This window comes from Rhipicephalus microplus, unplaced genomic scaffold (assembly GCF_043290135.1).
Source record: "Rhipicephalus microplus isolate Deutch F79 unplaced genomic scaffold, USDA_Rmic scaffold_23, whole genome shotgun sequence".
Taxonomy (NCBI): Eukaryota; Metazoa; Arthropoda; class Arachnida; order Ixodida; family Ixodidae; genus Rhipicephalus; species Rhipicephalus microplus.
The window spans coordinates 5223875-5249228 of record NW_027464596.1 but is presented as its reverse complement, the minus strand read 5'-3'; the positions used below and the strand labels follow the sequence as shown (position 1 = coordinate 5249228).

General features: G+C 43.6%; 1 long non-coding RNA gene across 1 annotated transcript; it reads right to left on the bottom strand.

Moving 5' to 3' along the window:
- Positions 1–8465: 8465 nt before the first annotated feature.
- Positions 8466–18732, bottom strand: LOC119159882 (uncharacterized). Its single transcript, XR_005108147.2, has 5 exons — positions 18456–18732; positions 16554–16655; positions 14735–14874; positions 9901–9975; positions 8466–8586 (listed from the first exon to the last, which is right to left on the bottom strand). It is a non-coding gene; the product is annotated as an uncharacterized LOC119159882 (long non-coding RNA).
- Between the last annotated feature and the right edge of the window lie 6622 nt (positions 18733–25354).

Below are 25354 nucleotides of genomic sequence, written 5' to 3'. Positions count from 1 at the left end.
CATGATTGCGCCCAACTGGAGCTCCCTCCCGTTCCTGCTCCCACAGCCACTGAGTTGAGTCTCTTGTCACAGTGGGATCATGGCTACCGTATCGCTCTCTTCTGTTGAATGCCGCCTATTCATGGAGTCAACAAGGTCGTTCATTCTTTCAGTGAACGCGATTTTTCCTGCAGCTTCTTCGGCATTCAAAACTATTTGGTCAGCGTGGAACTTGATACCAGAGCACAGAGACCGGCTGACGACTTGCGATGCCAGTTTAACGCGCATGAGCTCCATTTTGGACGGGTATATCTGGTGCTCAGGTATTTCTGAACAAACCTTCAACATTCTACGTTCTCGCAGTCTTCCTTGTACAAGGCCGCGTACAGATTCCATTTCACCCACTGCCCGTTACCCTTGAGAAGACGCTATTTAAGCAATCTGTTCCTGATGCACTCGAATAGGTGATGTACATCGGAAAAGGCAAACACCTTGTGCTCCTCATTTACGGGATGCAAAAAAATTCTTCACCTCACTAAACTTCGGCTGACGCCCAAGTTTATTCACACTTTTTGGTCGTCGCTGCTCCGTCACAGACAATTCCATCAACTAGTGCACCAGCGTTTTCAAGCATGACGATCGCCTGGAGGACCAACTGGCTAAGTACTGTTTCTCTTGTACTTCCCTTTGATGCAAATACACCGATCGGTTGCGCGTAACTTTCCCCAAAAGGGCAAAACATGAACACCAGCGCATGATTTGCGAGCTCGGAACAATGCTCATGTCCTTCACCAAAGTCCAGGAGACCCGTGTAGGTTGGAGTGTTGCATTTCACACTTTTCTGCTCTCCTAGCAAAATGTCTTCCAAGAAAAGCATGCCTTGTCTCTCGAAGTCAGTTTTGGAAGCCCGCTTTCCTTTTAACGCTTCGAGAAACTCAGCATCAAAGCCACAATGCATCCCAACTATGGCAAGGTACTTTCTGGTGGTTTTGACATAGGGCAGAAGTAGGCTGTCGTTTTCGCGAAGAAGCCTGTAGCCTGATGACGTTCAAATGTGAAAAAAAGACAGAGCAACAACTAATCGATGGCAACGGATTCTTCGCTACGACACAGCTTTTGCAGCTTTAACACATTCATTCAGCAGCATTCAACGCGTCTCTGGAAAACATCCAAGCTGTTCTCGCTCATTTGTCTCAACTGTCCTTTGCATTTCACTAGGCCAGCTTTCAGAGCTTCTTTCCTTGCCAAAATTCTTTTGTTAGAGTGATATCAGGCAATATAGCGATTTCCCAATGCCACAACATAACCATGTTTAGATGGACTCAGGGAAGTCATATTCGTGTCATCCGCCGGCAGTTCTCCTTCCGCATTAGGTCGACCGTAGTGTGTTGTACAAACTCTTGCACGCGTTGCACTGATCTTCTGGACCCTCGAGAAGAATGACACACTTTCTATGACAACAAAATTCGGTCGCGTCGACGAAGCCGCATTATACGTTGATGCCAGGAAACTTCTCCTGTGTCGGACCACCACGACATAGAGGTTTCTTGTTAATGACTTCGAGCATATGCTCGACATCAATAGCATGCTGGGTTTCTGTGCGAGAGTTCACTCTTGTGCTGCTAACTTCTCGTTGGAGCACGCTTTCTCTCATCTTCACACCCTCTTTGCATATCGTGAATTCAAGGCTCTTGCTTATAAAAATCGGTGTTTCCAAAGATGCTTTTTTCAGCTGTATGAAACAGATGCTCGGAGCTCCCTCCACCACGTCTTGTCGGCTCCAAGAAGCAGTTGCCATGACGATTTTTCGTTGACCTATAGATTATCCAAGAGACACATCTGAGATCAACTAAATTGTGAGGACTCAATTTGCATGCCCGTCATTAGCACTTCAGTGTCACTAGATCGGCTGGCACAGAATCTTTCATTATCACGAACACGAATGTTTGTTTCTTCATAGTTCAGTGTAGTAAACTCATAGGAAGAAGAGGCTACAAGACAAGCACTCTCAATCCCTTCACCTTTGCTAGTAGCAGGCGCGTTTGTACCTTGAACCACCGAAGCATCTGTCTTTGCAGGCTTTTCGTAATTCACGTCAGGTGCAGTTCGTTTTATTTTTCTCGGGGACCTTCGACACAAAAAAATGTTGGTCGGTCTGTCTGTCTGTCTGTCTGTCTGTCTGTCTGTCTGTCTGTCTGTCTGTCTGTCTGTCTGTCTGTATGTATGTCTGTCTGTCGGTACATTTGTTCGTTTACCCGCCCTTAACGGTACCCTAAAGGGCACCAGATGATACCCCAAACGGCCGATCCCATCCGCAGTGCCCACCAATATTTCTCAAGAATCAGCGTTCCTACCTGTGTGATTAACAATAAAAAGCAATTATTGCACATATCTGAGGCACAATAACAATACGTAAATATTCTGTATGTGTGTCTTTTAATAGAAAAGGCAAACATAAGTAATTCTAAGGACCGAATCATTTATCACGCTGCGCTGACCATGAAACGCTTGCACGAAAAGGCAAATGTTACCAACGCTTTGCTAAGAAGACACGGTGGTGGCACCTACTCGTCGCCTTGCGTTCTACACCTTATCATCTCAGAGACGGGTGCGCACGCCGCACGCTTCGTTTTCCAAGATAACTGCCAGATAGCGCTCATGCCTTACGTGTGACATGACTTGATGCGCTAGTTTGCCTCCGCTGCACACACGAGACACTCTAACGCAGCCTCTCCAGAATACCATTTAGCGATTTCCTTGCGCAGAACATCAAATAAACGTTTTGTTCACGCTCTCCAGACGCAAGACTTATCGTCTTTTGACTAAATTCGCCGTGTGACATACAGATACGCGGCCAATTTTTTTTCCTTTTTTTGCGAACCCCAGACAAGTAGATAGAACAGCGCGGACATATGGAAGGCACAGCGTCCGATAACCACACTGGGCGTTCCGGTTTGTCAAGGAGAACTTCGCCACCAAGCTCGCCATAATACCGCAGCTGGTCAAGGTAACTGTCCGAGTAGTGCTTCTCACAACCGTAGTCATGAGGTGTCTGCGCGCGATCTTTCCTTGGCATGGCGTGAGCCCACACTTCCAACCTCGCCGGGTCACTAGAAACTTTGAAGGTAATTACCTTCTCCTAGCAGGATGCTTAACCATTGCTGCGATTTGGTGCAACACGTTTCCGCCCTATCCTGAAGAATAACTTCTCAAATTCGGCAAAGCGATATCATTCGCGGTGCGAAAAGCGTGTAATCGTTCATTCCTCCGTGGAGTAAATAGTCTTGAAAAGCACGCGCAAAGGGTCAGCGCCGCTGGCGAAACTGAAGCCACTGGGTGCACACAAAAAAAACGAGAGCCGTGACCGTTTGGGGAAACTTTCCCTCCCAAGGCCGCCCACGCATGCGCGCCCACAACGTGCGAGCGAGCAGTGAGAAGCGCGTGGATGAGGCAGACGTCGCCAGCTTCAGGCCATTTCTAGCAGCTCGTTTCAGGCGCTTTGCGGCCGTAATTCTGGCAATATTAGTTATTAACTGCCGCTGAAGCATTCGTCACACCTAGTTATTCATTTTACACACTAAAATTTCAAAAACTTTGCCGTTCACGAGGCGTTATCACAATTTTTATGCGTCGCGTCCTTAGAAGCGCATGTAAAAGATGGCAACAGGCCGCGCGTTGGCGTAAACCACATCGCTCCGTGACACTATCGCGTCGCGCTTGCGTGCTAGTCGGCCTGAGAGTTTCTCCTCCTCAAATACTTCTTTCTCCGTGGCTCGGTCATTGCGAGCGGTGGAGAGGGTGAAACGAAGAGAGGTGACACGCAGCAAGTACGTGGAAGGTGAGGAAAATAGACTTTTTTTAAAGACGAGAGTCTTTCTTGGGGACCTTCCACGCAAAAACTTTGGTCGGTCTGTCTGTCTGTCTGTCTGTCTCTCTGTCTGTCTGTCTGTCTGTCTGTCTGTCTGTCTGTACATTTGTCTGTTTGTCCACCGTTACCGCAAACCAGGTGTCTGTCCACCGTTACCGCAAACAGCCTCAGCCGATACCCTGAACGGCCGACCCCATCCGCAGCGCCCCCCAATGTTGCTCAAGGATCAGCGTGCATACGTGTGCGATTGCCAAATAAAAGCAATTATTGCACATATCTGAGGCACCATAACAACACATATATTCTGCATGTTCGTCTTTTACTAGATAAGGCATACACAAATAATTCAAAGGATCGAAGCGCTTATCACACTGCGCTTACCATGCAACGCTTGCACGAAGAAGCGAGTGTTTCTAACGCTTTGCTAAAACGACACGGTGGTGGCACTATTTGTCGCCTTGCGTTCTACACCTTATGCCTCTGAGACGGGCGCGCACGCGTCCCTTTCTTATGTGATTCTTAAAGGGAAATAAGAGAAAAGTGAGCCCCGTAACTGTCTGCATCAGAGTGAGATACCTCAACAATAGCTCACAAGGGATGGAATTAAGAAGGAATTGAAAGGATATGCATAAAAATGTATAGAGAGAGGATGGAGAGGTCGAGGCGCAGGGACAGCGAGTGACAGAAGTAAATAGGAGATAGGAAAGATGGACCTGGTTGCAGTAGTTCGAGAACGGAACACCACTCAGCGAGAGCTGATGTCGTCGTCAGGATATGGCGTAGGACGAGCCCAGTCAGCCAGAGCTGCGCTGTCGTCGGAGATCGCGAGGGCACAACAGGTGAGCACGAAATCGAGCGAGTGAGTCCCTGGAGAGGGACGTCACCGCGCACTGCTAGGAGGGCGTCAGCTACTCGGGACTACTCCGGCATCCGCAGAGAGGGGAGTGGTGCGGATGGATGGCCAGCGTCACAGGCTTGTCAAAGAGCTGTTTCTCATCTAAAACCAGAAGGCAAGCGTCTGTCACGCGGAATGGAACCAGCAACCTCTCGATTTTCAGCGCGAGGCACTAACCACTACGTCACGGAGCGCATATTGTGTGGATTGCTAACGGCAATATATTTAAATATACCGTACACCGTTTTGCAATCCAGAGAGCTTCGCAACTTTTGCGCGTCTTTGTTTCTAGTGGCGACACTCTCGCGTTGGGAGTGCCCTAAAGGTAGTCGACCACACGAAGCGCCGCCTCCACAAAGCGTGGTCTCTTCTGCACGCGAACTTATCAGACTCGTAATTCGGGAGAGGACGAAGGCCACTTCATACGCTGCCAGGGCCGCGTTCACGAAATGAGCCCGCTCCTGACACACGACGCAAGAGTAACTGCGACAGTTGTTCGCACGTGATAAATTTGTGGGGTTTAACGTCAAAAAACCCCCTTATGATTATGCAAGCCGTCTTGTGCTTTTTGAGGACTACAGGCCTATATGAACATCTTTACCTTTTGTGTTGTGCCACCACTGCATACGCGTCAGCCCATTGATTAACAATCCTTTTGTCTCTACGCTTTCCTCTTCCTCTCTTAACTTTATACCCCCCGTTCCAATTCACCAGCGTAAGGTGGCACACTGGGCATGTTCCTGGTTAAACTCCCTGCCTTCTCACTTGTTGTTCTTTGTCGGGGAGGGCTCTGGAAATTTTGACCACCGGGGGTTCTTTAACGAGGGCCCAAATCCGAGCACATAAGCCTACAGCATTGTCGCCTTCTTCGAAAATGCACCTGCTACAGCCGGGATTTTATCGCGTGACGTGCGGGTCAGCAGCCGAGTACCTTAACCACTAGAACACGACGGCAGGAGTGGTTGTTGGCGATTTTCCTGTGAATACTGATGTGCTCATATCGTGCCTATTTCTGTATTATTGAACAGAGCGCATAAGTGTCGAGCTGTGACAGTTGTTAGACCACGCTCGTCCCGTGTTTTCCAATTTGGTGTGTACTTCCTGGCTAAGGTGTGAGCTGCAAGTTTCGAGCTGCATGCCGTTCCTAACGGCACTTTGCAGTTTGTTGCTGCTGCTGAAGAAATGCACAATAAGTTTACAACTACCTGCGTAAAGACGCATTTCACTTTCGTGTTATACCAAATCTTATATTGGGGGATCAGCCACGTTTTTAGGCATACCTCCACATAGTTTCTCAACCAGCTGATTTACTGACGTGTCAGGTTTAGATGACAGCCTACTCCAGGCTTGAAAACAGTATGTTCACGACGGCGTGTCGGCATTGTTTACCCGGTGTACGACGGCTGCAACGTGTTTGCAATTTTCAGTCACACCGGCCTTGCAAGTGCTGCTTAACACGAACACCTCGGGCTTCGCTGTTAGCTGCGCAGAAACTGAAACGAAGATTGATTAGATAGACATGTTCAAAACACCGCCATTGCAGCTCACACATTAATGCGGAAAGAGTTGAAAAATGCACGAACCGATTTCGTTTCAAATACGCTGGCTGATTGCATTGTCCATAATCCTAAAATGTTTTGAAGGTACTTGTCTCCTTGGAAATCAAAAATAGAAAGTGTAATAGTTCGTGGGGTAGTTTGTAATGAACAAGTAAGAATGGCTGAGGCATTTAACAACTACTTTGTCACTGTGCTTTCCACCAAACGTGAATGTCCTGTTGAGAAGACTCAAGTTAACGAAGAACGTGCAAGTGATGTGATAATTTCTGAAGAAGAAATTGTAGCGCTGTTGCTTAATTTAGATGTGAGGAAAAGTTCTGGTCTCGAGAAATTACTGAATGCCTCTAGAAAACGCTACTGTGACTGGTTCTAGTTTTTTAGTTCCAATATTTACAGCATTTCTTGAAAGGGACACGCTGTGATTACTGAGGACCCTCCTTCACGGAGAATGGTGAAGGTATAGCGGTGCCGAGCAATTCCTTGAGAAAGAATACAACAATCTCCTTAAGACGTAGCCTCTTCACGGAAGTCATGCTTCAGCACAGTTATCACAGAATCTGTCACTCTATTAAGGCGACTGATAATATTCCTTGATCAAAATACAATTTCTGTCGATCAAGGCGTTCTCACGTCTTCTATACGTCATTGCGACTAACACAAAAAAGTTTGAATTGTTCCACACAACAGTCTGCTGTATTGTTCAGCACAACAGTATGTCGCACCACAGCTGTGCTATGCAGCCTGCTTGCAAAATATAGCAATGCAGGATTTCACTTATGTTCTGCATGCCTGTGAATGTGAGTTATTTGTGTTGTTTGGCAGAGAGTTTTGTTGGCTGGACACGCTGTTAATTTAGTTTCTGAGTACAACTTCATCTGCAAGTGAACACAGGGTTCATAGAATGATTACAACGTACTATATGTTTTGCACAGGTAGCATGACTTTGTGGAATGAATGCAGTCATTCGTTGCTAGCTCCCTAAAGTACCTCTTTGTTATGTACAGAATACCAAATTGAACACAAGTCCAGTTGAACTGAACTCTACACAAAGAACACAAGAATGGAGTGTACAGCAAACAAAGACTTAAAGAGCACAATACATGTTTATAGAGCTAATCGCCGCACTGAACTGACTAAGATGGGACAGGCCGGACATACACAAGCCTGTCCCATCCTTGTGATTTGAAGTGCTGCGCTGAACTTTATGAAAATGTTACACAAACACGGCCAGAAATATACCCGTGCTAAGTTCACATTACATCCTCCCTTTCCCCATTTTGCAGATTTCTTTTTGTTGAGCCAATTTGTACATGCAAAGATGTTTCAAACTACGTGTGAAATAATGAGCGTAAAAAGTTTACTTGGACTTGCAATTACTAAAGTTGCATAGAAGTGTTCCCACCTAAGCAGATGGCAGTTGCAGCATATGTTGGCAACAAGTCAGTGAATGTTGACCAGTTTTTTAGCAATATACATCCCCGTGAACATGTTGTTCTTGGAAGTTAATGGTTGACAACAAATAAACCAATAATTTAAGTCCCCCCCCCCCAATCTGCCTCCAAGCCACTTTCAAGCACTGTTTATATAGAAGCTACGCCTTATTGTCCAGCAGTTAAACTGAGTCTTGGAACAAGCTGCACTGGTGGCAATAGCAGCATTCCCGCTTCTCAGTCTTTGAACCAGAACATGTTGCTGAAGTTTTCCATGCAACATGTTCTGACACAGAGCTTGTTGAAGGCTGCTGAGTGACAAGACATAGCGGCAGCCTGAAGAATTTCACTATGCCACCTCGTGTACAAAGGTGAGAAAACAGAAAACTTCTGGAGTCGCGGTCCATTCGTTACCATGTATCAGCTTCCAACAACCCCGGCCTTCTATCTATAAATGTTTACAAGAAAATATGTGATCAGTGGGCTGGTTGAAGTTTGCACACTTATTGCCAGCATATACTGAGAACGTTACCTGCATATATGGCAAATTTTTTATGCCATTTTGTTAATAATTGTTGTGCAAAGTCAGAGTAAACAATTTACACTTAAATCACAAATCCAGAGTGTATGTGGGGGTAGTTTGTGTGTATGCACTGTGCTGCGTTATCTTGCAGATGTGTGAGTCATACCTGCTGCAGCATGCCAAATGAACAATAAAATACACTACAGCACGCTTCTTTGAATACAACTTTGGCAGATGTATTCAGAAACATAATTGTAAAAAGTGCGGAAAGCCCGCTTATGAAACTGTGTGCATAGCCTATGAACAGCTCCACTTGGCTCCTTTCTGTATGTCTGAAAAGGAAGTAAAAAAAAACTATTGTGGCAGCAGCAATGTTCAGAGTTTAAACCACTATGGTGTCTACTACATACATCACCTCTGTTCACACCACTATTTCATGAATCACAAAAGCAGACGGTATTTCTGGACAAGAACAGATCACATGCAGAACAAGCAGCAGGATGCTACGAAGACCTATTTCTATAGTAGACAAGAACTCAATGTTAAACGCACTATATTATAACTGCGAAATAATTCGCATAACAAATTCCGTTTAATTAGTGCCTTGGTGCGGCAGTTACAATTTCTGTAACTACTAACACCATTAAGAGTTATGTGGGGTGAACAAAATAATTTTGGATTATATTCTGAAATCTTACACAAGACAAAGCATACTATAGACCACTGCAAAGGCCTACGTGCGGCAGGCAACATATTGTAACGGCACCTTTGGAGCGAGAAACAGGAGCTGTGAGATAAGAGGACCAGGTTTTCGTTGTCGTTTCCGTAGCCTCAACCTATCCAACACTCTGTCACTGCGCGTGACAGAGTGTTGACATTTTGCCTTGTTTGATTTGATTGTTATGTGGGGTTTAACGTCCCAAAACCACAATATGATTATGAGAGACGCTGTAGAGAAGGGCTCCGAAAATTTCGGCCACCTACATTTCCGCCTCCATCGGAAATGCAGGCGCTGCAGCTGGGACTCAATCCCGCGACCTGCGGGTTATGGGCGAGTATCATTTTGCCATGTTTCCTCACGACCAACAATAGCATAAATTGAAACAAAAGTTACTTCGATACCATAGCCACGAAATTTTGCTGACAAAGAAACATTGATTGATATGTGTAGTTTAACGTCCCAAAACCACCATATGATTATGAGAGACGCCGTAGTGGAGGGCTCTGGAAATTTCGACCACCTGGGGTTCTTTAACGTGCACCGAAATCTGAGCACACGGGCCTACAACGTTTCCGCCTCCATCGAAAATGCAGCCGCCGCCGCCGGGATTCGAACCCGCTACCTGCGGGTCAGCAGCCGAGTACCTTAACCACTAGACCACCGCGGCGGGGCACTGACAAAGAAACAGACTGTGGTAAAAGCATGAAGCAACAATCATGTGTCCGTTTTTTTTCTCCCATAACTCAAGTTCTGAGCAATGGTTTCAAAGACATGTTCTGTATTAGAAAGCTTTCCTTCAACATAGTGCTGGAAAACTTCTTCCCACATTGAGGCATCAAAGCACCAGTTTTGGAAAATATTCCGAATGGTCGAGAAACCATTGCACAGGCTAACATGACAAGACCATGAACTCGCAATTACTTACAGGTGAATTCTCAGTCACAGTTTGTGAGGCAGCCCGATGGCTTCTGTGTGTCTATCTGTACTGCCTTCCGTCCGCCTTTGGGCCAGTTTTTGTAGAATGTAACCCGAGAAAACAAAAAAAAAACATTAGAAAAATTCACTTTTTTTAGCATGCCCCATGTAACACAACTTGACATTATCGTCCTCATGAGGTAGCAGTGTCGAAAGCGTGCTAACAGCTGATGCTTTATATATGTATATCTCATACCCCATTAGCAGAATCCAAAGTAATGCCTAGTAATTGTTAAGCAAGAAGTCTAACCGAAGAAAACAGAAACATCTTACACTAGACATTGATTGATATGTGGGGTTTAACGTCCCAAAACCACTTCATGATTATGAGAGACGCCGTAGTGGAGGGCTCCGGAAATTTCGACCACCTGGGGTTCTTTAACGTGCACCCAAATCTGAGCACACGGGCCTACAACATTTCCGCCTCCATCGGAAATGCAGCCGCCGCAGCCGGGATTCGAACCCGCGCCATGCGGGTCAGCAGCCGAGTGCCTTAGCCACTAGACCACCACGGCGGGGCTTACACTAGACATAAATTTACCTTCTTAATACTCACTCAATAACCTGTTTTTCTCACGCATTATGTGCATACTTGTTGGAAAGACTGGGCTTGCAAACACGGCTGCAGGTGAGTCAGGACACTTCTAAGGCCAATTAACAATGACAAGCAGACTAACGCAACATATAAGACAGTTAACCAGAGGTCAATCATTAAACCTATCTTTGTATCACGATGTAAATACATGCCAAAATTCAGATCGTGCAGTTTCGTACAAGCACAGAAATGAAAAAATGCACTTGATGGTTGAGGCTTGGCATAGCGACATGTGGTAGTGCATGTGTGAGCCAATCATTGTATACCTCAACGAAGTAATCAAATGCTGAGCAGTATTCTCTCACATAGACCAACAGGCATGCCGTCTTGATCGATATCTCTACTTGCCTTGTTTCGTTTCCAGCCTAATGTCAACTTTTCCAGTTGGGGTTTGCGCTGTCTTGACTACTCTCTCAAGTCCATAATTGCATGCCCTGCCTGTTTAACATGAATACCAATCTACTAAGCAGCTCACCTCTCCTATTTAAAATATGTATAGAATCTAGAATTACCATTTTATTCATTTCATGTAACAATAGTAATGGGGTTCTGAATGTGAATGTCAATTCAAAAGCAACAAGACCTGTAGCATTTTTGCCTTCATCAAAATTGCAACTGCTGCCCTAGAGATCAAATCTACTCATTGCGCGGGTTGTTCACATGGTGGCATAGCTGTAAGCAAGGTAAGACAAATTTTAGAACTACGAAAAGAGCTCTAAGTAAAAGCAAGACACGTAATTAGCAAGGAGCCACATATTATCCGGTCGATAATCTATTTCTGGTAACCTATAACGCTGTGGCGCAGGCTATGCACCTCGGTAACTATTCAGCTTTTCTTTCTGAACCAAAGCTTAGTAGAGTCAATATTGATATCTACAGATTTCTTTGAAAACAGAAGTTAAGTTGCCAAAAAGTAACAGCCAAAAGACCGAAAAATCTCCATGACTAGTGAAAGATTGAACACTAAATGATGCAAGTACACTCATAACACCGTTTCAGATGTGCTGGTTGAATAGGTATTAGGTAAACAAAGCTGCAAAGCAATGAACTGCCAGCTATATAGCTGCAAAATCGGAGAAAGGAGATGAATATTGTGCCATGAAAACTCCACGAAAGTACTATCAACAGGAAAAGCTTGGTAGATGTTAAATTCCCAACAAATGCGAATTCCCGCTACGTCGGTACTGAACGCTTCTAATTAAAATGGTGACTTCATAGGTCGGAATGCGAAGTGCAGTATGGAATATTTCTTTCAAAATTATATTCTTAGACAAAGTGAGAATTTAGCTTGATCGAACAATTCGACTCCCGCAAACTTTTGCTTTTGATGGTATATATTGAACATACAGAATGTTTCGTATAATTAACACATAAATATTCACAGAAGCTGCAGACTATTTCAGAGATGAGCATTGCAAAATATAAATCAACAAAGCCATGCAGTGCATAAACTAACCATTCATAATTAAAATGTAAAAATGTACTAAACAACCCCACCGTCTGAAATTTCTGATAACTTCAAAATCGTAAATTATGAGCATGTTGCCACGAATATTGTGTTCACATGATTAAATGATGATGTCACAGCCAATAAAACAGACATTATAGCTGTTTTCAGTTTCTCACTCGGCTTCTCCATCGTTCTCATCGTGACGAAAGGTACGCAGACATTACCATCACGGCTACAGTCACGTGGCAATAAAGCATGACGTCAGTGATTGTGGAATTAACATGCAGCCATCATTTAAGCAAGGCCTCGTTGATAATTCGCTGTGCTACATCAGCATGGTGAAGAAGTACTGTGCAAGGCATAGGTGAGATATTATTAATATTACGTTAAGTTTCATTGGCGCAAGGGCATCTAAGGCCAAAGAGTGCCAGTACAAGTGTTGTTTCATTTCGGTTATTAGTTTAAAAATTAAAACAAATGATTAAAACTTGATTAAAAATTAAAACAAATATCTACGAACCATTTAAAACACAGTGCATTTAGAAAGAATGTCACTTTGTTAAAAAAATTCATTTTGTTGGCTGAAGTCTGTGCTGATAAATTAGTCTGCAAGGCCCAAGACCTTCGCAGCTGAAGTCCTTGCCTGAGCAAGAACTGCGAAGGCTCAGACATACTTTTTATGCACCAGGCGGTACCTCACACTTGAGGCGCAGTCTGGTGCCTAGGATGGAATGATATCATTGTTAAAAACTTCACTTTCCCAAGATAATGAAGAAGTCTCTTAAGGTCAACCACTGCATCAAGTGATAAAAACAGCGCTGGATGAAGTGGGATATGATATCGATAGAGCTCCCTGAAATGGGTCAGTCGTGCTTGGTGAAGCACAGGATATTGTATGAGGACATGCACAACGGTTAGACTCTCTCCACAGTGTTTACATGTAGGTGAATCAGTGCCTGTCAAAAGGTGTTTATGTGTGGCATAAGTGTGGCCTATTCTGAGCCGTGTTAGAGTGACTTCAGCGAACCTGTTGAGTTTTTGGGGGATAACTTTTCTCAGCTGGGGTTTTACAAGGCGGAGTTCGTTGTCAACTTCTCTGTCCCATTCAGCTTGCCAGTGGTTGCGTAGACCTCTACGTACAACAGGTTTTAGATCTACACCCGGAACAGAGGTTATATCTATGGTTTGCCGACCAGCGGCTTCTCATGCATTCTTGTCCACTATTTCATTGCCCGCAATTCCAGAATGACCTGGAACCCAGCAAATAACAATAGAAAGTTTTAGGTTGTAGGCTGCATAAACTTCGTTAAGGAGCTTGTTGAAAGTGGGCTTCTTGCTGTACTTGCCACAAGACAGGGCCCTGACAACACTTAAAGAATCTGCGTACACTATAGACTTTTGTATCTTGCGTTGTTTATTGTGTTGTATATCAAGCAGGATACCATAGGCTTCCGCTGTGAAAATGCTGGTATGTGTATGCATGGTTCTGGTGTCCGAGAACTTTTGTCCATAGGCTGCACAAGATCCAGATGTTTCAGTCTTTGAGCCATCAAAGAAGAACGCGGTTGAATGATATTTGTGTTCAAGGGCCAAGAAATGTTGCTCAATAAGTGCACTTGGACAATTTTCCTTTATGATGTCTTTGAAAGGCCAGTCACAAGTGACTGGACATTGCTGCCAGGGAGGGATGTGTTCAACATGGTCACTTTCCTTCAAGTCATTGAAAAAAATTGCAAGTTTTTCTACTGCAGGTCTTATTGCCAATGGAAACGGTGGGGCTATAGAAGAACGGTTTAGGTATAACTGAGTAGTAGATACATCGTTCATAAGTGTTTTTCATGGGTGCTGCTTCAGAGACATGATCTTAACTGCATAGTTGACTCCTAGAGACGTGCGCTGATAGTCTAGTGGCCACTGATCTGACTCTGCATAAAGGCTTTGAATGGGGCTGGTACGGAAGGCACCAAGTGCCAGCCGGATACCTAGGTGGTATACAGGATCCAACATTTTCAGTGCTGTCCTTGAAGCTGACTGATATACTATGCATCTATAGTCTATGCGTGACAGAACCAGGCTTCGAAACAGAGATATGAGACAGTGCCTGTCTGTCCCCCACGACTGATGCGATAAAATCTTTAAAAGGTTCATGGTCTTGAGACATTTTAACTTCAGCTGTTTTATGTGCTGGATGAAGGTGAGTTTGGAATCAAAAATTACACCGAGGAATTTTTGTTCTTTCGCGATGACTATGTTTTGTCCATTCATTAGTATGCAGGGGTCAGGATGCACACCTCGTAGTCTCGAGAACAGCACACTGCATAGGTGAGATAAACAAATATGCAGCACGCCTCACAACAACACAATCTATATAGCATAATTTTAAGGCCAAAACACTATTTCATAATGCAGAGAGAACCAACCGACAGTCAGTGCAACATCACATCACTTCGCTATCGAAAAGTGTACACTGGTCAGGCATGAACGGGTCACCGTAATTGGTTTTTGAAATGAACTTCCTGTGATACTCACCCAATGAGAATGCTGGAGCACTGTGTATGAATCAGCAAGATGGTATGAAAGGTAATAAAAAGAAAAAAAACAGCACCAAAGCTGCCTAATGGCACTTTGAGAGAGTGTAAAACACACTGTGCAGGAAAGTGCGTTCGCAAGCATATGCCTATAAGCTATAAAACTGACAATTACCATGCCTAATCTATGCCACATAAGAATGTCTCACACCTTTGCAATAAGTTTACTGCGATGACTGCACTGTCTGTGTAGGCCAAAAGCAGCTGGCTTGTGGCTCTCAGGCATCTGATCCGTTTGTTAAAATAACTTGCGGCTCACATCCTTGTGGCACTGCTTTCGTGAGGTGCTTACTGCGATAAGAAAAGTAGCATACACAATTATGCTATGTAAACACTCACATGAAATCTACATTGGTGCTTTTAAGAAAAATATGCAGCTATAGACTGAAGCACAGCAATACTCGATCGCTTCTGTTATAATAGAGCACCTTATTGCTTACCCTGGGCTGGTTTCTTGTTTTCACCCATGAGACAATCCAGCAGAAATTGAGCTTTAGTTAGGTATAAAGCAGTTGAAAAGCATAAATTTAATATACAATATAAAAAGTTCAATAATTTAGCATGATATATCGAATTATAATTTTTGTAATGTCCCACCACCAAGAAATGAGTGAGCAAGCTGCGACGTTAAGGTGTCACAAAATAATGGAGTTTCTGGAAAATGCAATATACAGCTAGGTAATTCTGCTATTGAAATGTGCTGTTACTACTGACTCTGTAGCTGCAAGTGCCTGCTGAATCTACTCGAGTGCATTTAGCAAACCTCTGTAATGATACTGACAGACAGAAAAAACCCAGTTCTCACTTAGCTGCCCCCATCACAGCATCATGTTGCTTCACATAAAGTTCCTGGTATGCAGGATGCACATGCATGAATTTTGTGCCTGTGTCGTAGCACAGTGAACGTGATCGACATCTGCTCGAAGTATATGAGCAGCTGAAAAATGCTCCATTGTGCAATTAGCTGTAACAATGCAGGCTTGCTAGCTATAATGCAGTCGCTTCACCGTACACCCATGACAAAGTTTGGCACCAGCAAGGTTTCGCAGTGTATACAAGCATCTGAACACAGTATTCAATGCTACCAGCTGCATTCTCTATTTTTGTAACTAAATAATAGAACATGCACACAATAGCTAATAATTGCGCCATGTAGAAGACTCCATTTTATGTATTCTATAAAGTTCATAGGCGAGAATCAGCCACATCACTCAAGCTTGTTGTTAAGCATCATAAGTGAAAGTGTGCTTGCAAACGTACCCAGAAAAATTACCAATTGACCATGAAAACTGGTAAAAACTAGGTTTATCTTTGGAGGAAACAAATCGCATACAGTAAAGACAGTCCAAGACGTTGCAGTGATAAGGTTGATTATTTCAAAGCGGTCACTATTCTTCACACTATGCGTGCATTTACAAGAAAGATAACAATGGTATGCTGCAAGAAACAATAAAGTTTTACAGTTTTTGTGAAATTTCACTTGCCAGTACCCCATTCTACAGAAAGGCAACCCTTTGCAAAATTAAGTCACGTTTCCAGACGAAACGCACTCGTTAGAGTGACAAATAGGTGGAGTACTCTTCTACAGCATGATTTATTAAAACTAAAAACTATGATAACAATATTTTCATATTATAGCTAGCAAGAGCCTTTCTACTTTTGTTTATGTGATGCAATTTTATGTCAGTGGGAAGTCACAAGAATAAGGGCTACATATTTATGAGCGGAAAAAGCACAGTGACTGGTTGTGCAGCAATTTCCAACTATGCTCATTCGTGGAAACCATTGCACTTCTCCCTCAAAAAAAACTTGCACCTAATTAACACTTTGGCATGAATAATTTTAAGTTGGTAGGTAGCATACATCCTGATGTTACTCTGTATACCCTCACTTATTTTGCAATATTTTCACTTCGACATGACTAGCTCAAAACGACACTCTTCTTCATTAAATGGAACTTTGTACATTACCTTTGAGTTAGCCACAGATGCTGAATAAGCACCTCTTATGGGGTGCTTCCCTCACCATGTGGTCAGCACTGCACAGTTTGTCAGGACACTTTTGTTTGCTACCTGTAGTACACAGCAAAAAACTTAGGCATTCAAACAAAAAAAAAGCAAGAATGGCAGCAGCATTTCGTCCTTTGGAGATAGAGAAGGGGGAGGGGTAGTGCAGCATTGCTCTTCATAGGCTACACACGCATGCATTAACTGCTTTAGTTTGGCGCATAAACAGTATAAATGAGTGAAAATTGTTAGAGGAGACAAGTGGCCGCTTATCTGAAATCCTCTAAAGAAAGCAGAAACACTCACTAGGGATTTTATCGTATATATTCTGTGCCATCTATAAAAAGTACGCAAAGTGATAAATTTTACTAACACTTGCACACTATTAAGCCAATGTGAAACAACAACGTATTGCAGTCGCTTCGCGGTCCAGCTCGTGCTTCCGAAATTTCCTGAAGTTGCACAGACAGGAAAGTGGTCTGGGCAAATTTAAGTATACCCATTCCAACAAGCACCACTGGCTTCAACTCCTAGTGACAGCACTAGTGACAGCACCAAATGAAGTCATTTATTAGTCGCGTGCGACTAATGCTAAGTACCAAAGTGTTTGAATAAAAAAATGCAAGTATATTTCAGTTTCATGTTCCATTTCTATTGTTAAATCTTCCGCGTGTCACCTTTTTAATGATGCTTGGTATCGAGATAAAAGCAAAATATTTTTAAAATATAGTATTACAACATGTTTACCAGCAACAGTCATACTACATTATACCAAGTAGTGCTAGCGATATCACTGCGAACATTCAGAGCAATGTCAACGGCATATCTCAGAGACCTACACAGTCTTTCATTTAGCTGCAGTTAAAGGCTGCAGCTGCTTATTGAACTTTGAGCCCCTTCTGTCAGAAACCGAGTGAGCTGCTTTTCTTCAAAAAACTTGCGGACGCAAGGTGCAGACATTGACGGAAATAGATATAGCCCCGGCAACGGGGACAATACCACTCGGAGTTTATGTGCCGGCGCTCTTGCCAAACCGTTAAAGCGAAGGCAGCTTCTTCGTCCCTTCTCGCCCTATGAGCTTGGGAAGCCCCCGTGCTAACGCGCTGTGCATCCCTCCGGGTTCCTCCAATAGGCGATCTCTTCTGTATGGTGTTCCCGTTTTGTTTTTTAATGTTTTTTTTTTCTGATAGCCAAATAGCAAGAGCAGCGATGCGCGACAGCATAGGTCACTGGCACCCAACTGAGACGAGGATATCACTAACGGACACTGCGAAAATAACGAAAGCTAAAAAGACAACAAGCTGGACGTAACTGGAGCAACCGCGGCCGGCACAAGACCTACAAACGATAAAATAAACGCTGCCGGCAGAATATGCCACGCTAATATTTAAAGTGCATTATTGCAACCAGATACAGCCCATCTGTCACTTTCCTGCTAATCAAAGTGGCTTGTTTATCTACATGGAACACGCCAACTGAACTTTGGTCGTGTCGCCTGGTAACTCAACTGCAATGAAAAGGATGGGATGCGCAGTTTGGTCGGTCACTCACCCGGGACGTGGAGAAATTTTTGTCAACTATAAAGCAATGCATACTGTAACACGACGCGTAACAGCAGCTATGAAGCCCACACCGCTAAACCCCTGGTAACGAACTTCATGGTCAGGGGCACGCGACACCGTTGCACAGCGTTCGCAAGTACGCCGAAGCCGCGCGCAAAAAAAAAACAAAAACAACCGCTTTCGAGTAAGCCTCTGTGCGACTTCGAAGCAGCGTAAACATTCAAGGCATGATCGTTTTGTCGGCAGCCGAAGAGGGCGAAGGCGGGGAAAATTCACGAGAGCCGTAATATAGCATAGGACTTACCTGATAGCAAAATCCACAAAACTTGTTCGCGTGTCAGCTTGGCGGGAAAATTCCGACACACTGGTGACTCGAAGTAGTGAAGTTAACGACACCTTGCGCAAACTTCTGGTGGCATATTGTACGACTTCACGCAACCACCGGTTAGCCGACCAGAATAGGACAACGAGTACACGTCTTGGTGTCGCAAATCGCCGTTCAACATGGTCGTTTCTAACGAGTCCTCGAACGCGACGTTCCACCATGACAAGCGTCCATGTTGGCTGGCAAGAGCCGCGCATGCGCGTCCTTGCGTGCGCCGCGTCGTGGAATTTTTCTTTCTTGATGCGCCGCGTACATACATCACGTGACCACGTCGGGGAGATGTTATCGTGAGCCGGCGCGCGCGGCTTTGTTCTGGTGTCGCGAAGGGGCCCACGCTCGGATGAGTTTCTTGTTGAAACAGTATTAAAACCATGCTTTACGGTTGCGGTATATGCTCGCTGTATTCGCTACACCTCAACTGCAGTACAATAGCCTGTGTACTTGAAAATAAGACAGTTCGTAGAAATGGTGAGCCTGTCGTAGTTAAGTTTCGCATGCAAAAACATTTTAAGTACACCATGAAATTATACGTACGTACTGTTTGATTGACGAGATGAACTCACGCATTCAGTTGTGCAAAGCACTTATACGCTATTTTTTTTGCCTGCCATTCCGACAACTTTCTTTATGTGGAAGAGAATAAAACAGAAAGAAAAAACTTCCTTACCAAGAATAAAAAAAGATTGTTCACCAGCTCTGTTATTTCACGCAATTGGTTTGTTATTTGTTGTTGTACACGCAATCTGACAACCCTGAAATGCTTGATGATAGGACATATGAATTTTCACATCAGAGGAATCACAATAATTCGAAAATTCCCGCAAGCCCATAACAACGTGTTGAACTCACAGTTACATGGATACTGGTTTCAACGACATATCAGTGATGATGACGAGAAGGAACCACGAATGTTTATATGCTCTCTTCGGCAAAACAACCCGCTTACGACAATGCCGCTGTGCCGCATTATCAATTATATCAAACAAGCGTTCCTGCTGTGTGTTCGGGCCCAAAAAAGGGGGGAGGGTAATGCGCGTGGAGCGTAATCCTCGAAAAGAAAGGAGAAAACGAGGAATACTTGCGTCCCAACACCCCTCTGCTATTATGAGGGACTCTGTGTGGTAGTGGTCTCTAGAAAATTCACTATCTGCCATTTAAAGAGATAATGAATAAAAATTATGAACAATTGACGAAAACACGTAAGTTCTGTTAGGAAGGCGTGCATGTTCCGCTAAACAAAGTTCACGTATTTTTGAGTAATTTGGTTTTGTTTTTGGTAGATTGTCATCGCGCGGCCACAGAACGTGGCCCTTGGCGTCACATTTTCCGAGGCGCAGGCAGGGTGCAGGTGTTCAGACCCTTCTCTTCCCTTTTTTCACCTCTCCTTTCATCCTTCCCTTTCCTTACACAAAAGCGCTGATGATTTAGCTGCAAGCCGGGAGCATTACTCGCTGCCAGTGCCGTTCGTAGTGGGGTCATTTGACGCCAAATATACCAGCTTTTTCGGCGACCACCTCAAATCGATTCGAAGAAATACCCTGCTGATTTACTGCATTCAAAGCAGTAAATCACCAGAATATTTCAGGAAGAAAAAACTGTGGTCACGTGAGTGCTTTCCAAGTTTATCCAATTGTCATGTCGAGGTTGTTCGTGGAGAAAATGTACTTTTTGAAGTCTCACTTCCTCTTTCAAAACCAAGCTTAGTTTAAAGAACAATTAATGGTGACTGTGCAAGGTGTTTTAAGCTAATCATTATTAGTGCACTTGTTTGGCCACATACACTACAAGAATGTAGCCGAAAGGGGATATGCTTGCAGTTTTTATATTGCATTACTACTCTGGTAACGAATATCTGAGAAATTCATAATTGCTTCCTAGAAGGTATATTTTGCAAAAAAATCACCTTTGCACCCCTCAAGTCAAAAAACATAAGGAAAAAAATCACAAATTTCCCAAAATCATCAACTTTGTCCAATTTGAGGTAAATTTGCACCACGTGGGGGTCTAAATAAAGATAACATTTATACCCAACTGGAAAGCAAGTGAGCAGTTCTTTCGATATCCCAAGTTTTATCATTACACTTTTTGTTTCATGGAAGAAAATAATTTTCAAAGTTTCCAACTGGCGGCTATCTTCCCATTTGGTTATATGGCAGCTTCCCTCTCGTTCCCCGTGGCCCCGGCATTTCTCAAGACAGACAGGGCGTTGCCTCTCTGCCTGAGTACAAATCGACGACATGCCTCGCACGCGGGTGATGTTATCGCATGCGCCATGCGTGCAACTGAGATGGGTCGGCTTGCTTCCCCTCTGCTTCAGCCGCGTTCGTAGTGCTCGCTCGCGTACATTTACCCCCGGCTAGAACACACAATTTTCGGGGGGCTGTTATCGATTTGGACTTTATATGGTGCGTGACGGCGATGCCGACACCGCAAACACGTCAAGAGTATTCATATCACAGTAAAACAATTAAAGGGGAACTATGAAAAAAACGAAAGATAGTTACACGCACCCAGGCACTTTGTCAACACATCGTGCCTTCCAAGAAGTAGTCTGGTAGTAGCATTTCGGCTAAAAATTAACTAATCAGAGCAGCCAACTTCTAAACTTTTCCAAAAGGTCCACAGAAGAAGGACATTGCCTCCATACCTACAATAACAGCACTACGTCTGTTGGCAACCACGGCCATATTCTTCTTCTTCCCACAAACTGAAAGACACCCGTGAGCTTTACGTCAATCTTTGCCGTGCCTCTAACGGACAGTTTTTACAGTGCACCTTACCGGATGACTGGTTGATAAGCCGCATCGTTCCGATATTTAAAGCTGTAGACAACTAAAAGTAATTATTTACCTTCCTATCTCCATGACAAGCACTGCATGTAAGCTACTTGAACATATCATTAGCAAATATTTGGTCCAGTCTTCTTTATTCTTTATTATTTCAAGCACCATGGTTTTTGCAAACGCCTATCGACAGTTACACAACTCTTTGAAACAATACAGTATTTTGGAAATGGTCTAAACCAGAAAGAACAAGTTGTTGTTATTGCCTTAGACTTCTCTAAGGCGTTTGATAAACTCTACCATGGGAAACTGATACGGTAACTGAAAACGGATGGCATATGCCTCATGGTCATAAATTGGATAGAGGCGTATTTGTGTAATAGGCGCCAATTTGTAGAAATCTCCGATGAATACTCGGCTTGCTTGCCTGTCACTTCTGGAGTGCCCCAAGGGCATGTGAAGGGACCTCTGTTATTTTTACTTTATGTCAATGATATTGCTGCTAATGTGGATCCACAGATTAAAGTTCACGTTTTTGCAGACCACTGTTTGCTGATTTGCCGTGTTAAGAGTACCCATGATGAAGCATTGGTAAATTAATCAATAAATAAAATATATGACTGGTGTGTTGCCTATGACATGGAAAATAACTTCAAAGAGCCAATCTGCATGAGTGTCACAACAAAGAAATTACCACCACATTTTACTGACAAAATTGGGAGTACGGGAATTGAGCGAGTAATGAAGATGAAGTACTTGGGCGTTACTATCACGCATAACTTAGGTTGGAGCGAGCATGTGGCCAGCATTTGTGGATCAGCTCAGCGAAAGCTGGGAATATGACGCAAACTAAAACACACATCTCCTGATGTAAAGCTTATAGCTTACAATACGGTTGTTCGACCCACCCTAGGGCACGCGGGTATAGTGTGGAATCCGTACCAACTAACTCTAATAAATAAGATCGAGCGAGTGCAGCGTCTTGCAACACGCTTTATTTTTTCCAAGTACAGAAGGACTTAATCCTTCACTGCAATGATTAATAAGTTAAACCTTACAAGTTTAACTTCACGCAGAAAAAAAGCAAGAATCATTTTTTATCAATGTATCATGGTATGCTAAACATTGATCCTGGACTCTACTTACGGCCTCCAGGCACAGTATCACCACAGTCCCCCCCCCCCCTTATGTTGTGCGACCCTACGTATCCAAAGTTGATGTCTGCAAGCATTCTTTCATGGTGAAGACAATTGAAGACTGGAATGAACTAAGTCTGGAAGCATTTGATGGTGTAATATCTCTCGAAAGTTTTGACGAAAAACTGCAGTTGCTGGGTGCTTATATTGATATTCTTATGTATAACTGCGGTGCTGTTGTTTTGTAATAATGTTTTTCATGCCGTGTTTACCTGAATTTTTTTTTCATTGAGCTTTTCATGCTGTGCTGTTGGTATATTCTCATGCTGTTCGCGTTTACTTTTTCTGTAGTGTAAACTCTTCAATCCTGTAACATCCCGATAGTATTACCAGTATTAAAAATAAATTTTAAAAATTTATAAAATCCCAAACTAAAGGACTTCTCACCTGTGTGTTTACACGCTACGAGAGCTCAAACTGCCGGTTGTGTAAAAGTTATCTGCTTTTAGCACTCATACACTGGTCACCATCATCATCATCATCAGCCTGACTACGTCCACTGCAGGACAAAGGCCTCTCCCATGTTCCGCCAGTTAACCCGGTCCTGGGCTTGCTGCTGCCAATCTGTACCCGCAAACTTCATAATCTCATCTGCCCACCTAACCTTCTGTCTCCCCCTAAGCCGCTTCCCTTCTCTGGGAATCCAGTTAGTTACCCTTAATGACCAGTGGTTATCCTGTCTACGCGCTACATGCCCGGCCCATGTCCATTTCCTCTTCATTATTTCAACTATGATATCCTTAACCCCCGTTTGTCCTCTAATCCACTCTGCTCTCTTCTTGTCTCTTAAGGTTACACCTACCATTTTTCTGTCCATTTCTCGCTGTGTCGTCCTCAATTTGAGCTGAACCTTCTTTCTAAGTTTCCAGGTTTCTGCTTCGTAGCTAAGTACCGGCAAGATACAGCTGTTATATACCTTCCTCTTGAGGGATAGTGGCAATCTACCTGTCATAATTTGAGAGTGCTTGCCGAATGTGCTCCACCCCATTCTTATTCTTCTAGTTACTTCAATCTCGTGGTTCGGCTCTGCGGTTATTACCTGCCCTAAGTAGACATAGTCTTTTACAACTTTAAGTGCACTATTACCTTTCTCGAAGCGCTGCTCCTTTCCGAGATTGTTGTACATTACTTTCGTTTTCTGAAGATTAATTTTAAGACCCACCTTTCTGCTCTCTTGTCTAACTCCGTAATCATGAGTTGCAATTCATCCCCTGAGTTACTCAGCAATGCAATGTCATCGGCGAAGCGCAGGTTACTAAGGTATTCTCCATTAAGTCTTATCCCTAACTGTTCCCATTCTAGGGTTCTGAAAACTTCCTGTAAGCACGTGGTAAATAGCATTGGGGATATTGCGTCCCACTGCCTTACACCCTTCTTGATTGGTATTCTGTTGCTTTCTTTATGAATCACTATGGGAGCAGTTGATACCCCGTATAGTTCTTCCAGAATGTTTATATATACTTCATCTACGCCCTGATTCCGCAGTGTCTGCATGACGGCTGATATTTCTACTGAATCAAATGCCTTCTCGTAATCTATGAAGGCTATGTAAAGTGGTTGGTTATACTCTGAGCATTTTTCTATTACCTGAATGATAGTATGGATGTGGTCAATTGTTGAGTAGCCTGTTCGAAATCCTGCTTGTTTCTTTGGTTGATTGAATTCTAATGTTTTTTTTACTCTTTTTAACAATTACCTTTGGAAATAGCTTGCGTACTACAGAGAGCAAGCTGATCGGCCTGTAATTCTTCAAGTCCTTGTCATCTCCTTTCTTATGTATTAAGATGATGTTAGCGTTCTTTCAAGACTCTGGTACTCTTCCCGTCAGGAGACACCTTGTAAACAGGGTGGCTAGTTTTTCTAACACAATCTGTCCTCCATCTTTCAGCAGATCTGATGTTACCTGATCCTCACCAGCAGCTTCGCCTCTTTGCATGGTCTCCAAAGCTTTTCTGACTTCTTCTATGATTACTGGTGGGGTGTCATCTGGGTTACTGCTAGTTCTTATAGTATTAAGGTCGTGGTTGTCTTGGCTACTGTACAGATCTCTGTAAAACTTCTCCGCTATTTTAACTATCCTATCCATATTGGTAGTTATTTTGCCTTCTTTGTCCCTTAGTGCATACATCCGACTTTTGCCTATCCCAAGTTTTCTCTTCACTGCTTTGACGCTTCCTCCGTTTTTCAGAGCGTGTACAACTCTCTCCATGTTATACCTTCTTACATCGCATACCTTACGTCTATTAATCAACTTCGAAAGCTCTGTCAGTTCTATTTTGTCTGTTGTACTTGACACTTTCATGATTCGACGCTTCTTAATAGGTTCTTCGTTTCCTGGGAAAGCTTGCCAGTATCCTGTCTAACTACCCTGCCTCCAACTTCCACTGCACACTCCGTAATGATACTCGTCAGATTATCATTCATTGTATCTACGCTAAGGTTGGTTTCCTCACTGAGAGCCGAGTACCTGTTCTGCAGCGACACTCTGAATTCCTGTACTTTCCCTCTCAGTGCTAGCTCATTGATTGGCTTCTTGCGTATCAGTTTCTGTCGTTCCTTCTTCAAGTCTAGGCGAATTCGATACGGAACTATTCTATGGTCACTGAATCGTACCTTGCCAACCACTTCCACATCCTGCACTGTTCATAACACCACAATAAAAAGCGCGATGAAAAATGAGTTCTCATCAGTGAGGGAACGTACTACAAAAAATTTAACTAGTGATTAAGCACAAGTATTCTGCTCCTAGCATTTTTCAAAACGTGAAAAATAAAAGCGCCAAACGAAATGGCATCTCACCTGCGCGTTAACACGCCTGAAAGCTACAACTATTGGTTAC